The sequence below is a fragment of the Mus musculus genome, chromosome 4, assembly GCF_000001635.26.
Source record: "Mus musculus strain C57BL/6J chromosome 4, GRCm38.p6 C57BL/6J".
Classification (NCBI taxonomy): Eukaryota; Metazoa; Chordata; class Mammalia; order Rodentia; family Muridae; genus Mus; species Mus musculus.
In genome coordinates this window covers 132,021,967-132,036,784 of record NC_000070.6, presented here as the reverse complement: position 1 = coordinate 132,036,784, position 14,818 = coordinate 132,021,967, and the positions used below count along the sequence as shown (strand labels likewise).

At 40.9% G+C, this 14,818-nt stretch overlaps 1 protein-coding gene across 25 annotated transcripts in view, besides 1 other annotated feature; it reads left to right on the top strand.

The window, feature by feature from the left end:
- Epb41 (erythrocyte membrane protein band 4.1) overlaps positions 1–14,818 on the top strand; it is a 151,934-nt gene that overhangs the window by 38,562 nt on the left and 98,554 nt on the right. The gene's annotated exons all lie outside the window — the stretch shown is intronic.
- Positions 633–4,672: an enhancer, noted in NCBI's record as "VISTA enhancer mm1387". NCBI's record gives its function as "enhancer in: forebrain[4/5]" and the evidence as "EXISTENCE:transgenic organism evidence [ECO:0001131][PMID:17130149]".

Sequence of the window (14,818 nt, the reverse complement as noted above, 5' to 3'; positions counted from 1 at the left end):
ATGGTGCTGGAACAGCGGCAGAGAGAGAGGATGAGATTGAGCCTGGCATTGGCTTTTCAAACCTTAAAGCCCATCCCAGAGACATGTTTTCTCCAGCAAGGCTATACCTCCTAATCATTCTCACATGGTTCCATTTACTGGGGCCCTAGGACCTATGGGGCTATTCTCTTTCAAACTACTACAGTCTGCATGAATGGATGGCACAAGATGTATGCCTGGTTTCAGGTAGACCAGAAGAGAGTGTCAGAGCCTTTGGAACTAGAGTTGTGAGCAGATGGTGGTGAGCCACTATATATGTATGCTAGGAATTGAACCTGGGTTCCGACAAGAACAACAGGCATTCTTAACCACTGAGCCATCTCTCCAGTGCCTCAGTTTTTCTTTTTCGGTTTTTTGAGACAGGGTTTCTTTGTGTAGCCTTGACTGTCCTGGAACTAGCTCTGTAGACCAGGTTGGCCTCAAGTTCACAAAGATCTACTTGCCTCTGCCTCCCCAGTACTGGGGATTAAAGGCATGTGCCACCACCACCCAGCAAGTTGGTGGGTTTTAAAGGAGCTATATCAAACACAGTGTACATAGGACAGATGAAAAAGTAGTTTTAAGGATTGAAGTAAAGAACTCTAATGAAAGAAGGTTTTGCGGGTCAGTGAAATATGTTAGTTTTAGGTATTTAATATTTTGCTTTTCTTTGACTTAGAAAACAGTCTATATGTTGAGTAATGTCTTAATCAGGGTTTCTATTCCTGCACAAACATCATGACCCAGAAGCAAGTTGGGGAAGAAAGGATTTATTTAGCTTACACTTCCACATTGTTGTTCATCACCAAAGGAAGTCAGGACAGGAACTCACACAGGGCAGAAACCTGGAGGCAGGAGCTGATGCAGGGGCCACGGAGGGATGTTACTTTACTGGTTTGCTTCCTCTGGCTTACTCAGCTTGCTTTCTTATAGAACTCAGGACTGCCAGCCCAGAGATGGCACCACCCACAATGGGCCTGGGCCTTCTTCTCCCTTAATCACTAATTGAGAAAATGCCTTACAGCTGGATCTCATGGAGGCATTTCCTCAAGAGAGGCTCCTTTCTCTGTGATAACTCCAGCTTGTGTCAAGTTGACACACAAAACCAGCCAGTATGCGGGACAGTGGTGGCACAAGCCTTTAATCCCAGCACTTGGGAGGAGGCAGAGGCAGGTGGATTTCTGAGTTCGAGGCCAGCCTGGTCTACAGAGTGAGTTCCAGGACAGCCAGGGCTACACAGAGAAACCCTGCCTCGGAAAACCAAAAAAACCAAAACAAAGAAACAAACAAAAACCCAGTACAAATAATGTTAGAATATATGTTGATAGCTTAATATTTTCCAGGCTAATTGTTTTGTAGGCTCCTTCACTAGATTTAGCATCAAAACTAGAAGATAAGTTTCCTTTCAGAGCTACACAAATCCTGGATTAGCTTGGCATCTATTTAGTCAGGATTTACTAGAAGCACTGGAGTAGTGCTAATGAGCACTTCCTTGGACTGTTGCTGTATTTGTGGGTTAGTGTCCTCCCTGCAACAGGAAAATTGATATTTACACTATGATAGTTCATCATTAAGGGAGATTTGTTCATATCTTTACGTAGCTAGACTCTGAGAATAAAAATGTTACCACACACATTAGGGTTTTTATTAATTTGTAAAATTTTATTTCTTTAATAAGTGATTGTTGTACTTAACTAATAGATATAACATTATTATAATTGAAAAAAACCCTTAAGATTTGTCTATTTCAACCTCTCATTCAAGACATGGATCTTGCTGTATGTTTGTTTACGGTGTGGACATAATTTAGGCTAACTAGGCATATTAGGAAACTTGAGAATATTTGACATTTTAGATTCTACTTCTTTTTGTTTATTGATGCCCAGTAGATGATATTTTAGAATTTCTATAGTATTTAAATAATTGCAACTTGAATAGTAATTAATTGAAGCTGAGTTTTTATTTCTGTAGCAAGCACATTTTGTGTCATTCTTCTGCTTCTCAATGCGTAACTTTAGTCAATAAAAATAACGTGTGACTATAGGTGACTCATCTAAATCTCACAGGACTGCTCTAAGGCTCATTGGCTTAAAACAGCATGGGTGAATGCTTCTACAGGGGGATAGAGTGTTAGCAAATACCTCAGGTATTTTATATTTTTAATGTGGAATGAGACTCACTGAAAGGAGAGAAGAGACCAAAGCTCCATCACAGCTAAAAGATCTGTGTGTCTAGCGAGCAGAGTGAGGTAGGGCTGCATGGAGGGACAAGGGAGAAAGCCTCATTATTCAGGAGTGGGAATGGAGCAGCTGCGGGCATGCAAAGGGGAGGCCACATTAATGGGTCAGTGTAACTTGAGATTCTTTGCTTAATTATGAATCTTAAGTAGGCCTCCTTAGTCCCTTAAGGATGAATGGCTTTCTTCTTGGTAGATGCAACTGGGGAATTCTTCCAGCATTTGAATGCCATTAAAAATAACAGTTACTGTAGACACACATAGAATAGGTTGGGTATCTTAATGGTTAATTTAGGTTATTCCCAACTAATTTTTGCTAAGTAGCTAATTTGTTTCAGTTTGTTAGTTCACTGAGTAGAATGCACTTTGGTAGGCCACAGATGTAAGCATTGTTTATAATTTACAAATGGAAATGTATTTTTCATGGTTTTTTTTTTTTTTAGATAGTCCCAGGTTCCTCATGTCACATGTATTATTCGTACTTTAATAGAAGTTATATTTACTATATCTCACATTATGTGGAAATTTTGTTCCTCCAAGAAACTTAATACATCATCATAAAACAGGACAAGCCAGTTGTTCTTGGAAAGCTGCTGAGGGCAGTACTGTCTGCTGCTGAGTGGTGAGAGATGGAGTACTGAGCCTCTGAAGCAGCTAACTGATGGCCACAAGGACAGGGTGTCATTTCTTAGGGTTTAAGTGACAGTACCCTTTATACTGTCTTTTTATATCTTTATTGTGTGACAGTTACTATACTGAAAAGGAACAAAGCTGAGAGTAGGTGCATGCGTGTACTCCAGTGCTCCAGAGGCTGCTGCATGAGGACTGGAGCTCAAGACCAGCCTGGGCTGTCTGTCTAAGCTTGTTTTAAACAAAGGACACATAGAACATGAGGTATAACTTAGGAAGTTCAATAACAGAAGAGACCCTCATAAGTCCATATCCATCCTACACACTGGGGAAGTTTTCTCAGTACTCTACACTGCTGGTGTCCCCTCTTGTAACTATTCTGGTGTTTTCCTATTAAAAATAACTACTCAAGGGGGCTGGAGAGATGGCTCAGTGGTTAAGAGCACCGACTGCTCTTCCAGAGGTCCTGAGTTCAATTCCCAGCAACAACATGGTGCCTCATAACTATAATGAGATCTGGTGCCCTCTTCTGGCCTGCAGGGATACATGCAGGTAGAATGCTGTATACATAATAAATAAACCTTAAAAAAAAAAAGCTTGTTTAAAAGCACTATATATTTTACATTATTATTCTTTTCTGAGGCAGGAGGACCACTGGAGCCCAAGACTTTAAGGCCATCATAGGTAATAGTTCAACTCCTACAAAAAAAAAAGTGCTATGTAGAAGCTTAAAAATATATTATCCGGGAACCAGTGAGATGGATCAGCAGCTAAAGGTGCTTGCCATCAAGGCCGAGGACCTAAGTTCAGTCCCTGGGAGAACCAGCCCAACAAGGTGTTCTTGGACCTCCATGTGTACTATGGTGTTCACACGTGTACATGTATGTGCATGTACACACACAACTAAATGTAAAACTGCTGTCTAGCAGAGGCAGGCGGATTTCTGAGTTTGAGGCCAGCCTGGTCTACAGAGTGAGTTCCAGGACAGCCAGGGCTACACAGAGAAACCCTGTCTCGAAAAAAAACAAAAAACAAAAAACAAAAAAACAAAAAAAATCGCAAAACTGCTGTCTAGTTTTTCTTTTAAAATATTTATTTTATGTATATATGTGTAGTATTCCTGAGTTGTGTCTTCAGACTGTGCATGTAGGTGTCCTCAGAGGTTAGAAGTGACAATCAGATCTCTAGAAATGAGCTATAGTCAGTTGTGAATGGCCCGATATATGTGCTGAGAATCAAACCTGGCTCATCTGGAAAAGCAGCCAGAGCTCTTAACTGCTGAGCTGTCTCTTCAGTCCCCTGTATATGACTTTCTGCATCTGTATAATGTCATCTTTAGACATACTTGCATATATGTGCTTGTGTGTGTACATGTATGTTGGATTTCAAGTTTCTCTAAAGTGATACTTAGTCTAGTCATGTCACAGAGTATATGCTCAGCCTTACTAGATCATCTCACGAGCGGTACTGTGGGAGCTGGAGAGATGGCTCAGTGGTTAAGAAGCACTGACTGCTCTTAAAGAGGTCCTGAGTTCAGTTCCCAGCAACCACATAGTGGCTCACAACTATCTGTAATGGGATCTGATGCTGCCTTCTGTCATGCAGGCATACATGCAAATAGAGCACTTATATACATAAATAAATACATTTTTAAAAGAACGGTACTGTGTATTAAGTACTCTATTTGGTAGTCAGAACAACTCATACCATTAGTTTAATAAAGCAAACTGGCTTAAAGATGTTATGTATCCAAGGGATGAGAGTAGCAAGTGGCTGGACAAGTTCAGTTCCATGCTTGTTTTGTTAAAGATCCATGTTTTGTTTTGTTTTGGCATTAAAGAAAAGAGAGAAACTGGGGTGCTTTCTATTGAGAATGTTTGGGACATAGATACTTTAGAGAGCAAAATCTTACGTGAATAGATAAGCAGAAAGCTTTCTTGGAAACATGAAGAAGGCCATAGTCTTCTAAATTTATACTTTATGAACCTTAACATATGGCTTCACTTCTGAAGGTCCCAAGATGAATGCTCATATCCAGAGAGCCATATGTGCTCTAGGCAAGAAGACCTTAGGGGATGGGGTAGATGGCAAAGGGCAGTGACTTCCATTTATATCCTACAGGCTGCCTCTCATTAAGGACAGCCTTTTAGTTGGTCAGGCTCTGCCCCTAATTATATGAGAATTTTGTTAGGAGAGAGCGCCTTGTCTTGGATTGGCATCTCACACTTTCTGCACCATTGTTGCCCGTCTGAGTGAAGAGAAGACTCCGGTTTGCTTTGGATGGCATTAGAGTTACTGGTTTTAATTACTGAGGAACCAACTTAGGTGGATTACAATCGGGTTGAACCTGATACTAGATTGAACAGGAGGCTGACCTATATGAAATTTCATTTATTTACTGCCCCAGTGCTTAGATGTAGACACACAGATTGAGCAGGAGAGCTCTCCCGAAGTGAAGAGGTTTGATGTGTGTTGGGGATCGAAGAGCACCGCCACAGCAGAAGCAAATCAGGCAGCTTGCAGAGTGGATGGCCATTAAGGTGATGAGGCTTGGTCAGGAGGAGGCCATCCAAGAAAACAATGCTATGAGTGTGACTGGAAAACAGTCTAGCGGGGACTGTGCTTAAAATCTAGGAAAGGACTGGAGAATCAGTGTTACCTATTCTCCAGTGGTCCCTTGCCTCCTCACTGATAAGGGGAAGCAGGAAAAAGACATCTAGTTCAGTGTAATAAAGTGTGATAAAAAGTGTTAAAGATTCATTTCTCTTGAGTAGTATCCTTTTTTTTTTTCATTTACCAAAATAACTCATGATCATTGCTGTAACTCTGAAAAATACAGAAAGAGAGAAAAATACCTTTCCACAGAAGATAACCAGTGCTATTTTGGTGTGTTTTTACAGTAGAATATTTGCAGGGAAGTGGGGTACTGGGCACAGCAGCAGGGTCTCTTTTATGTTAAACATGCATTCTACTACTGGGCTACCTTTTTTGATGGTGTCAGGTTATGAGTCATATCCATAAAGTACATATGGTAGAAAGGTATTTCCTGTTTCTATAGGAGTTTTCCTGCTTTGTAAAATTTTTGTTTGAGCCCGATGGTGGTAGTGCACGAGTTTAATCCCAGCACTTAGGAGGCATAAGCAGGTGGATCTCTGAGAGTTCGAGGCCAGCCTGGTCTACAGAGCGACTTCCAGAACAGCCAGGGCTACACAGAGAAACCCTGTCTGGAAAAACAAGCAAGCAAACAAAGGAAATTCTCTGTGAAGTGAGACAGAGATAAAGGGACTCTGGGGTTCATTCAGGACCTCAGCTGTGCTGTCCTCGTCCCCTCATTTAGGAGTTGGTGGGAGGGGCTTAAGGGAAGATGGAGCAGTCACTTATAGACATTTAGTGGGCTGGGCAGCTGAGGTCATCAACATAATTATTTGTACGAGCCTAGATACTAGGATGATGGAACACTCATCATAAATTTATTTTCCTTAGAGAATGAGAAGACAAGAAAACTGAACAGCTCACAAGCATGTACTGCAGTCATCTCCTTTCTTAACTCAAACTTGTATTTTTAAACTTTAAATGTCCTAAGTAGCTTTATTTAACCCTTCCCTGACTCAGCATTCCCTGAGACACGTGAGAGGAGTGCTATCATCACAGGCTTGTCTTTCATTTCCTGTATTTTAAAACTTGTAAGGTTTGAGATGATTTTAAACACGTACAGAGCGTAGTTGCCGCACACGTTCCCAACACTCGGCTCTGACAGTGGTCAGCTCCTGGCTAGTCACACTTTTTTCTAAGCAGCTGCTTTCCTTGTATATTTTGGAAGCAAATCTTAGATATCATACAAATTTAGCTGTAAATAATTTGCTAGTTCACTAAAGGTAGTTACCTTCCTTCCTTCCTTTTTTTTTTTTTTTTTTTTTTTTTTTTTTGTGAAACAAGAAGGTCTCATTATGTAGCCTTGGCTTACCTGGCTCTACCTCTCATGGGCTGGGATTAAAGATGTGCAACACCATATCCAGTCTGATAATTACTCTAAAAATAACCATACAGAGATGGCGATGCAGCTCGTGTGGGAGAGAGCTTTCCTGGCATGCATGAAGTGCTGGGTTTGATCCTTAGCACCACATAAAAACTGAATGTGGCAGGAGGGAGGGGCAAGATCAGAAGTTCAAGTTCATTCTGGGCTTCTTAGGAGCACAGATACCCTGGCTGAAAACAAAACAAACAAACAAACAAAAATCCAACTCTGTCACTGCTACCATCTTTTTAAAAAGATAACTCCCATCAAATGGTGTCCAAATTCCCAGTTGTCTCATAGCTTTTTGTAGTATGTTTGAGTTACAATTTAAATAAGGTCTCCTTGTGGCAGGTGATTGATACACCTTTTTAGTTTATCTTAATCTGTAAAGATACCCTTATTTGGATTTTTTTCCTTTATGTTTATTGAGAAAATAAGCATAGTGATGTAGCCTGCCTAGCTCAAGGCTTCTTCTTTGCATTTCCTGTAAATTGATGATTGAATTGAAGCACAATTCAATTTTTTGTTGTTGATTTTGTGACAGGGTCTTACTCCACAGTCCAGGCTGGCCTTGAACTCTTGCTAATCCTCTTGACTCAGGTGCCCTGTTTGACTTAGTCAGGGTTTCTATTCCTGCACAGACATCATGACCAAGAAGCAAGTTGGAGAGGAAAGGGTTTATTCAGCTTACACTTCTACATTGCAGTTCCTCACCAAAGGAAGTCAGGACTGGAACTCAAGCAGGTCAGGAAGCAGGAGCTGATGCAGAGGCCATGGAGGGATAGCTTATGGTGTGGCACATCTTACTGGCTTGCTTCCCCTGTTTGCTCTGCTTGCTTGCTTACAGAACCCAGGACTACCAGCCCAGGGATGGCTCCACTCACAATGGGCCCTCCCCACCCTTGATCCCTAATTGAGAAAATGCTTTACAGTTGGATCTCATGGAAGCATTTCCTCAACTGAAGCTCCTTTCTCTGTGATAACTCCAGCTGTGTCAAGTTGACAGACAAAAAACCAGCCAGTACACTGTCATAAATATGAGCTACCATGCCCAGCCATAGTTTAGTCATGAAGAAAAAAAAATATTTTTCCATCTGAGGGGTTATAATTACTTCTTGGCTGAAGAAATTCTTAACATGCTGATTTTAAAGTTCTTGTCTAATGTGGATACTATGTGCTCAAAAAAGAGCCCAGACCTAAGAACTTGCTCAGTTGACACAGTTTCCAACGAAGATCACCTTAGTATTAATTTAATGATTAAGATAAAAGTTTTTTTTAGATGAGAAAAACATGCGTTAAGTGCATTTGTGTTACTTAAGTCTCCTTTTCATCTTAATGGAGGCAGTGATGAATAGGTGGATCCCGTAGGGTCAAAGCCAAGATTCTCAAAACTCACACACATTGAAGTACCTTGGGGGGCTTTGGAACAGGTCTCTGAGCAGCACCCCCAGTCGCATTCTGTTTGTGAGGGGCTAGTCTGACATTTTGTCTCTAACGGGCTCCCAGGCGATGTTGGTGGTACTGGTTAGGTACCAGAGGTACTGGTTAGGGACTTGAAGTGTGGGCTTTAGAATCAGCTTTTCACAAAAACATTCTTAAAGGTGCTAGGCTGGGGCCCAGGCATCTATATTTTTTTACCACGTTCCATAATGATTCTGATACATATTTCAGGGTGAGAGTCACTGTTATTGTCATAGTTTTTCTCTCCATAATTTCCAGGAAAAGCGCAATCCCTTTCCATTTAGAAATAGTATAGACTTTTGATATTGTCATAAATGGGGCATATGATTAGGGAGGATTCATTGTTTTCCATTGTGCTATTTATCACTGTTGTAAGAGGCAAAGTAAAAATGCAAAAGAACAAAGAGCTCTTGGCACCTGTACAGCCACTATTAATATTCTTGTTTGCTGCAAAGAACAATTGCTATTTTAAGATTATTAATTACTCCCAAAGGAAAATTAAAATTAGTTTAGTCTGAGGTTGCTTTTCCTCAAAGCAAAGAAACCCTTTGTTTTGCATGAGAATTTGAACTTCTTTGACCAGTCAATTGGAGTATGAATGACATTTCAGTCCTATATAGAGTAGGATCGTACAGATTTTACATGACTTGTATGTGTGTAGTAAGTTTTAAGTTCTTACCACATGGTGGCAAGTGTCTATAATACCAGCACTCAGAGGCTAAGGCAAGAGGATCCTGGTTACTAGGCCAGATTGGGCCACATAGCAAAAATCCTGTCTCAAAAAAATATGAGCAAGCCACTAAACCAACAAACCTGACCCCCCCCAAAATAAATAAATAAATAAATAAAATTAAGGTTCTGAGTAACAGTTTCTAAGGAGAGGTTTTCACTTCAGCATAACCATTAGTGCTACTTCTGAAACTTTTTGAGGCAAAGTCTCACTATGTAGACCAAGCTGGCCAGGGTTCCTGTCTCTGACTCGTGAGTGTTAGAATTAAAAATGTGCTCCACCCAGCTAGAGATATTTCATTGCACTTACTTACTGAGTGAGTGAGTGAGTGCCAGGCTATGTCAGAAGATAGCTTATGGGCGTTCCCTCCACCATGTGGGGTTTAGGGTTCGAACTCAGGCTGTCGGAATTGATGGCAAGTGCTTTTACCCACGGAGCCATCTGGCAAGTCGCCTTTAATACTTAAACTTGACACTCTGTGCCCCCCAGTTTAAAAAGTTTTTGCCAACATAGAAAACACATAGGTTAGAAAGCTCTTCCATTCAGCATCTTCTGGCCCTGCTCTAGTGCCCCGGCTCAGGAAGGGATTTCCAACCTTAATTAACAAGCATTAATTATGTAGATTGCTTTGTAAAGTAAAATATTTTCGGGAATCTTCATGTGGTAGTGGTAATTTTAGAAATTGCTGGTTAGAGTGGGTGGGGGAGCGTGTGGGGGACTTTTGGGATAGCATTGGAAATGTAAATGAAATAAATATCTAATTAAAAAAAAAAAAAGAGCCAGGCTGTGGTGGCACACGCCTTTAATCCCAGCACTTGGGAGGCAGAGGCAGGCGGATTTCTGAGTTCGAGGCCAGCCTGGTCTACAAAGTGAGTTCCAGGACAGCCAGGGCTACACAGAGAAACCCTGTCTCGAAAAAACAAAAAAACAAACAAACAAAAAAGAAATTGCTGATTATTGTAATCTATGATAGAACTGGTGTCAGTAAACCTCGTAAGTCTCTTTTGTTTTTATTAATTACAGCAGTATCTACATGTATTTAAAAAAGTTTTATAGATTGAGTGTCTCTAATCCAAAAATTAAAATCTGAAAGGGTTCAAAATCTAAAACTTATTGAATGGTACATTTTAACATGACATGTGGAAAATCTACCCCAAGTACACATGGCATATTATAGTCAAAATGTAGGCACACTAAAAATATTGTGTAATATTTGCTTACCTTTCAGCTAAGCAAATAAAGTTATATGTAAAATGAATTTCATGTTTAGACTTGGGTTCCAACACACACACACACACACACACACACACGGTACTTCTGAAGGTCAGAAAACAACTTGGTGGCAGTTAGTTCTCTTCTTCCACCTGTGGGTTCTAGGAATGAAGTTATCTTGCCAGCCCTGGAAGCACTTTCAATGCCTATAAACAGTGACATTGCAAAAAAAAAAAAAAAATTTATAGTAAACAGTTATGAAACAAACATGAGTTTTTGAACTAATTGGAGGAAATTGTTCCTTGACAAATATGGTTTACTTATTAAGGTTTGCTTTGGGACTGAATTTTTAATTTTACTCAGTCTCAAATGAGTTGTTTTCCTTCGTGTAATTAGATGCATGTGCAGTAAGAGAAAGGGCTGAGTCAATCCAGTCACTGTTATGAGCCATTGCAGCTGCTATGGAAAGTGCCCCCATTAAGTTATTAAAATCCTTTGAAGGCTTGCATGTGCAAAATATTCCTAATTTGTTAGGAACACACATGGCTGTGTGTGTGCACACATGTCATTGTTCAGCAGACTGCTCTTTATTAGAAAAGTATAGATCCCTGTGGGGCACTAATTACAGCTCTGGCTAGGAAACTGCAGAAAGGCAAACAACAAAGGCAAGGGAAAATAGGGGAGAAAGGGAGCGATCGGGCTCTGCTGTCTTACACCTCCAGCATAAACGAGACATGCTGTGAGTAAACACAGCTGTATGGAAAATTAGTTTTTAAGAATTGAAGGAAGGAACTACTAGTCCATTCCGAAGATATGCACTTAGTGCCTCCCTTAGACTAAAGAATTGTCATAGCTTGGTTTTTCTCGTAGAAAGTTGCTTGACAAATTATTCTTTTAAGTGATCAGTCTTTCTTTCTTCTTTAAAAAGATTATTATTTTATTTGTATGGATGTTCAGGAGCTTCTACCCTACCGTTGATTTTTTCAGTTACCAGAAAAAAGAGACACACCCTTTATCTTTATAATAACCCTTAATCAGCACTAGAGCTGGGCAGATATCTACCTTCTAAGCTATTTGGATCTATTTCCCCATCCATAACTCCATTTTATAATTTGCCATGTTCCATCTGGGCAGCTCTTAACTCCAACTGGCCAGCCCTCATGGCTGTTTTCATGACTCACCTAACCCCTGGGGTCTCTCCTCTCCTCACTGGTCTTCCCCTCAGACCCCAAGCCCAGGAACCCCTGCCCACTGTCTTCTACCCAGCTATTGGCTATAGGCATCCTTATTCACCAATCAGGGATAACTTGGGGGTGAGGTTGCATAGTGTCATTTGTGCTTGTGCAGACTCTCATCCCTGGGGACAACCAGGCCTGGGCAGGGGGAGGGGGGGCAGTATTTAGCATTACAATACATAGCAAAATACCAAACCTTAACTATTATGCACAACTGTGAGCTGCCATGTGGGTGCTAGGAATGGAGTCCAGGCCTTCTGCAGGAGCAGTGAGTTCTCTTAACCTCTGAGCCAACTCTTTTGTCTTTGAGCATAAGATTTTAAAATACCCTCTATTTTTACATTTGATAGTTTTGAAAAACTGTCATATTCAAGTAAAACCTATGGCATTAGACAGTGGAATCCCGTATAACTTCTGAAAAAAATGAGGTGAATATTTATGAAAAGATGTTCACTTGTCTTATGTCAATAATGACTTAAGTGGAAGGATTCATTCTGACAGGAAGGATTATAGGTTTCTTGGAAAATGTGGCATTCTGGTTAAGCCTTGCAGGAGTTAGCATGTCTGTGACGGAGATGCAGGGATGGGTATCTCAAATGCAGAGCAGAATCAGGGACATGCAGCCTTCTTTAGGAAGCAAGTAGTTCTAGCTAGGGCTGGAGGCAAGTGAGAATATACTAGTAAACATATCCCAGCAGTGGGGAAAGAGCTGGAATCTTAGCTGCAACTGCTGCAAGGTCTTTAGATTTTGATCTTTTAACCTATACTGGTTAACTAAATAAAAGTAACACAAGGTGCCGAAGAGATGCTTCAGTGGTAGAAGTAATTCTAAGCCCTCACATTGGGTTGCTCACAACCACCTGTAAACCTGAAGCCCTCTTCTGACCTCTGTCTGCAGCACCCCACCCCCACCCCCATACACTCATGCATGTTAATAAAAATAAAATCTGCTGGGCAGTGGTGGTGCATGCCTTTAAGCCCAGCACTTGGGAGGCAGAGACAGGTGGATTTCTGAGTTCGTGGCCAGCCTGGTGTACAGAGTGAGTTCCAGGACAGCCAGGGCTACACAGAGAAACCCTGTCTCAAGGGAAGGGGGGAAAAAAAAGAGTTGCCTTGGTCATGGTGTCTCTTCACACCAATAAAACCTTAAGACATCACCCCAGGCAGCAGAAGGAGACTGTGCCAAAGTAGGTGTAGCTTGGGCATAGGAAACCTCAAAACTCACCCCCACTATGACTCACTTCCTCCAACAAGGCCGCGCCTCCTGATAGTGTCACTCCCTATGGTGAAGCATTCAAATACATGAAACTATGGGGGCCAAATCTATTCAAACCACCACACAGGGTCTTTCCACATAGTCCTATTTGTCCTAGAATACTCTATGCAGGTAGACCTGTAGATCAAACTAGCCTCAAACTCAAAGAAATCTTGCCTCTGCTTCCTGAACGCTGGGATTAAAGGTGTGTTCTACCATGTCTGTTTAAAATCTTAATTTTATTTATTTTTCAACCCAAAATAAAAAAAAAAAAAGTTTTCCCACTGCTGGGGATGATATTCATACTAAGCAAGTACTCTACCAGTGAGTGGCCTAATTCTTTTTTAGCTGAAATAGCAGTGGTTCATATGTATGGGGTACAATGGGGTCAGACTGTGATAGTTAGGTACTTGTATGCAATATGTAATGACCCAGTTAAGATAATTAATTAGCATTTCTGTTTCCTTATACATTATTTATTTATGTTGGGAACTTATTAGAGGAGGTGGTGCACACCTGTAATCCAGCAGGCAGAGGGCAGAGGATTAGAAATCCAGGGTTAACCTGGGCTACATAGTGTCAAGGGAGGGGAATGATGATTTAAGTTGGGAACCTTTGAATTCTTCTAGATCTTTATAAGACGCATAATAAATTATAAGTAGTAGTTCACAGTGCTGGTTAAATATTTGTTGTAGGAAGGACTGTCAACAGCTACAGGTTATTTGGAGTAGTTTGAGCCAATGAGAATAGAAAGTAGAAATGTAAGCCAGTCACATGTGTCAGAGGGGGCAAACGATAGCTGGTTGGATTTAAATAATGGGGGGAAAGGAGATAAAAAAAATACAAGGTTGGGAAATGGAGCTTCATTCTACCTCACAGTTCTGAGTGAAGTATAAAGAATCAAGTCATTCTTATTATATAAACTAGTAAAGATTTTAAACCACTTAGTTTTTTATTATCTCTGAAATAAATGGTCAAGATTGCTTAATTTCAGATTTCTGTATCTCTTTTATTCTTATCATTTCTTTACGTGCTGTGTAACTGATGACAGCCATTTCTACTTAAGTTTTTTATTTTGTTTTTATTTTATGTGTATGGATGTTTTTGCCTGCACGAATGTCTGTGTACCACGTGCAGTGCACGTAGCAGCCAGAAGAGGGCATCAGATCTCCTGGAATTGAGTTAGAGATGTTTGTGAGTCACCATGTGGGTGCTGGGAATTGGACCCATTTCCACTTGGGATTTATCTGCTAAATTTGACAAAGGTCAACTGTGGTGGCACACCTGTGACCCAGCACTAATGAGAGTCAGGACACTGAGCTGCATTGAGTTTCAGGCCCAACATAGGCTCCAGTGAGAGCCCGACTCCTCCTCCACACCCCATCTCATACACACATACAAAAATGTGTGAGAATTATTAAGGCTAAAATTAGTAACTATGGTAATTCCTATGACATTTTCACTTTTAAGACAAATGACTTAAAAAAGGTAGTATGTACTCTAACACTCTTTTCTGGCACAGACATACAGGATGGCAAGACCACTCATGTACATAAAGAAAAATAAGCATCGTTTTAAAAAAGAGGTGTTATGTGGCAGACACATTGAGTGGAGGAGAAAATGGTACTCTAGAGAATACTGATTTAAAAACAATTTTAGATTTATTTTATTTCATGTGCCTGTTTTACCTGATGTATGTATGGGTGTACCACATGTGTGCCTGGTAAAGGTCAGAAGAGGGCATTGAATCCCTAGGAACTAATTACCTATGGTTGTGAGCCACCATGTGGGTGCTGGGAACCAAACCCAAGTTCTGTGCAAGAGCCACAAGTGATCTTAACTGCCAGCTCTCTAGCCTTGTCGAGAACATGGATTTGATGAAAGCGGACCAGGAGTCAGACAGCCTGCCCATCCTCCCAGTCCTATCTCTCGAGGACCGTGGCTAGCTCATGTTCCTCCTCTGCAGCAATGGATGAACGTGATAATAGCTGCCTTTTCAGCAGTGAAGTAGCTGTTGACCAAGTTA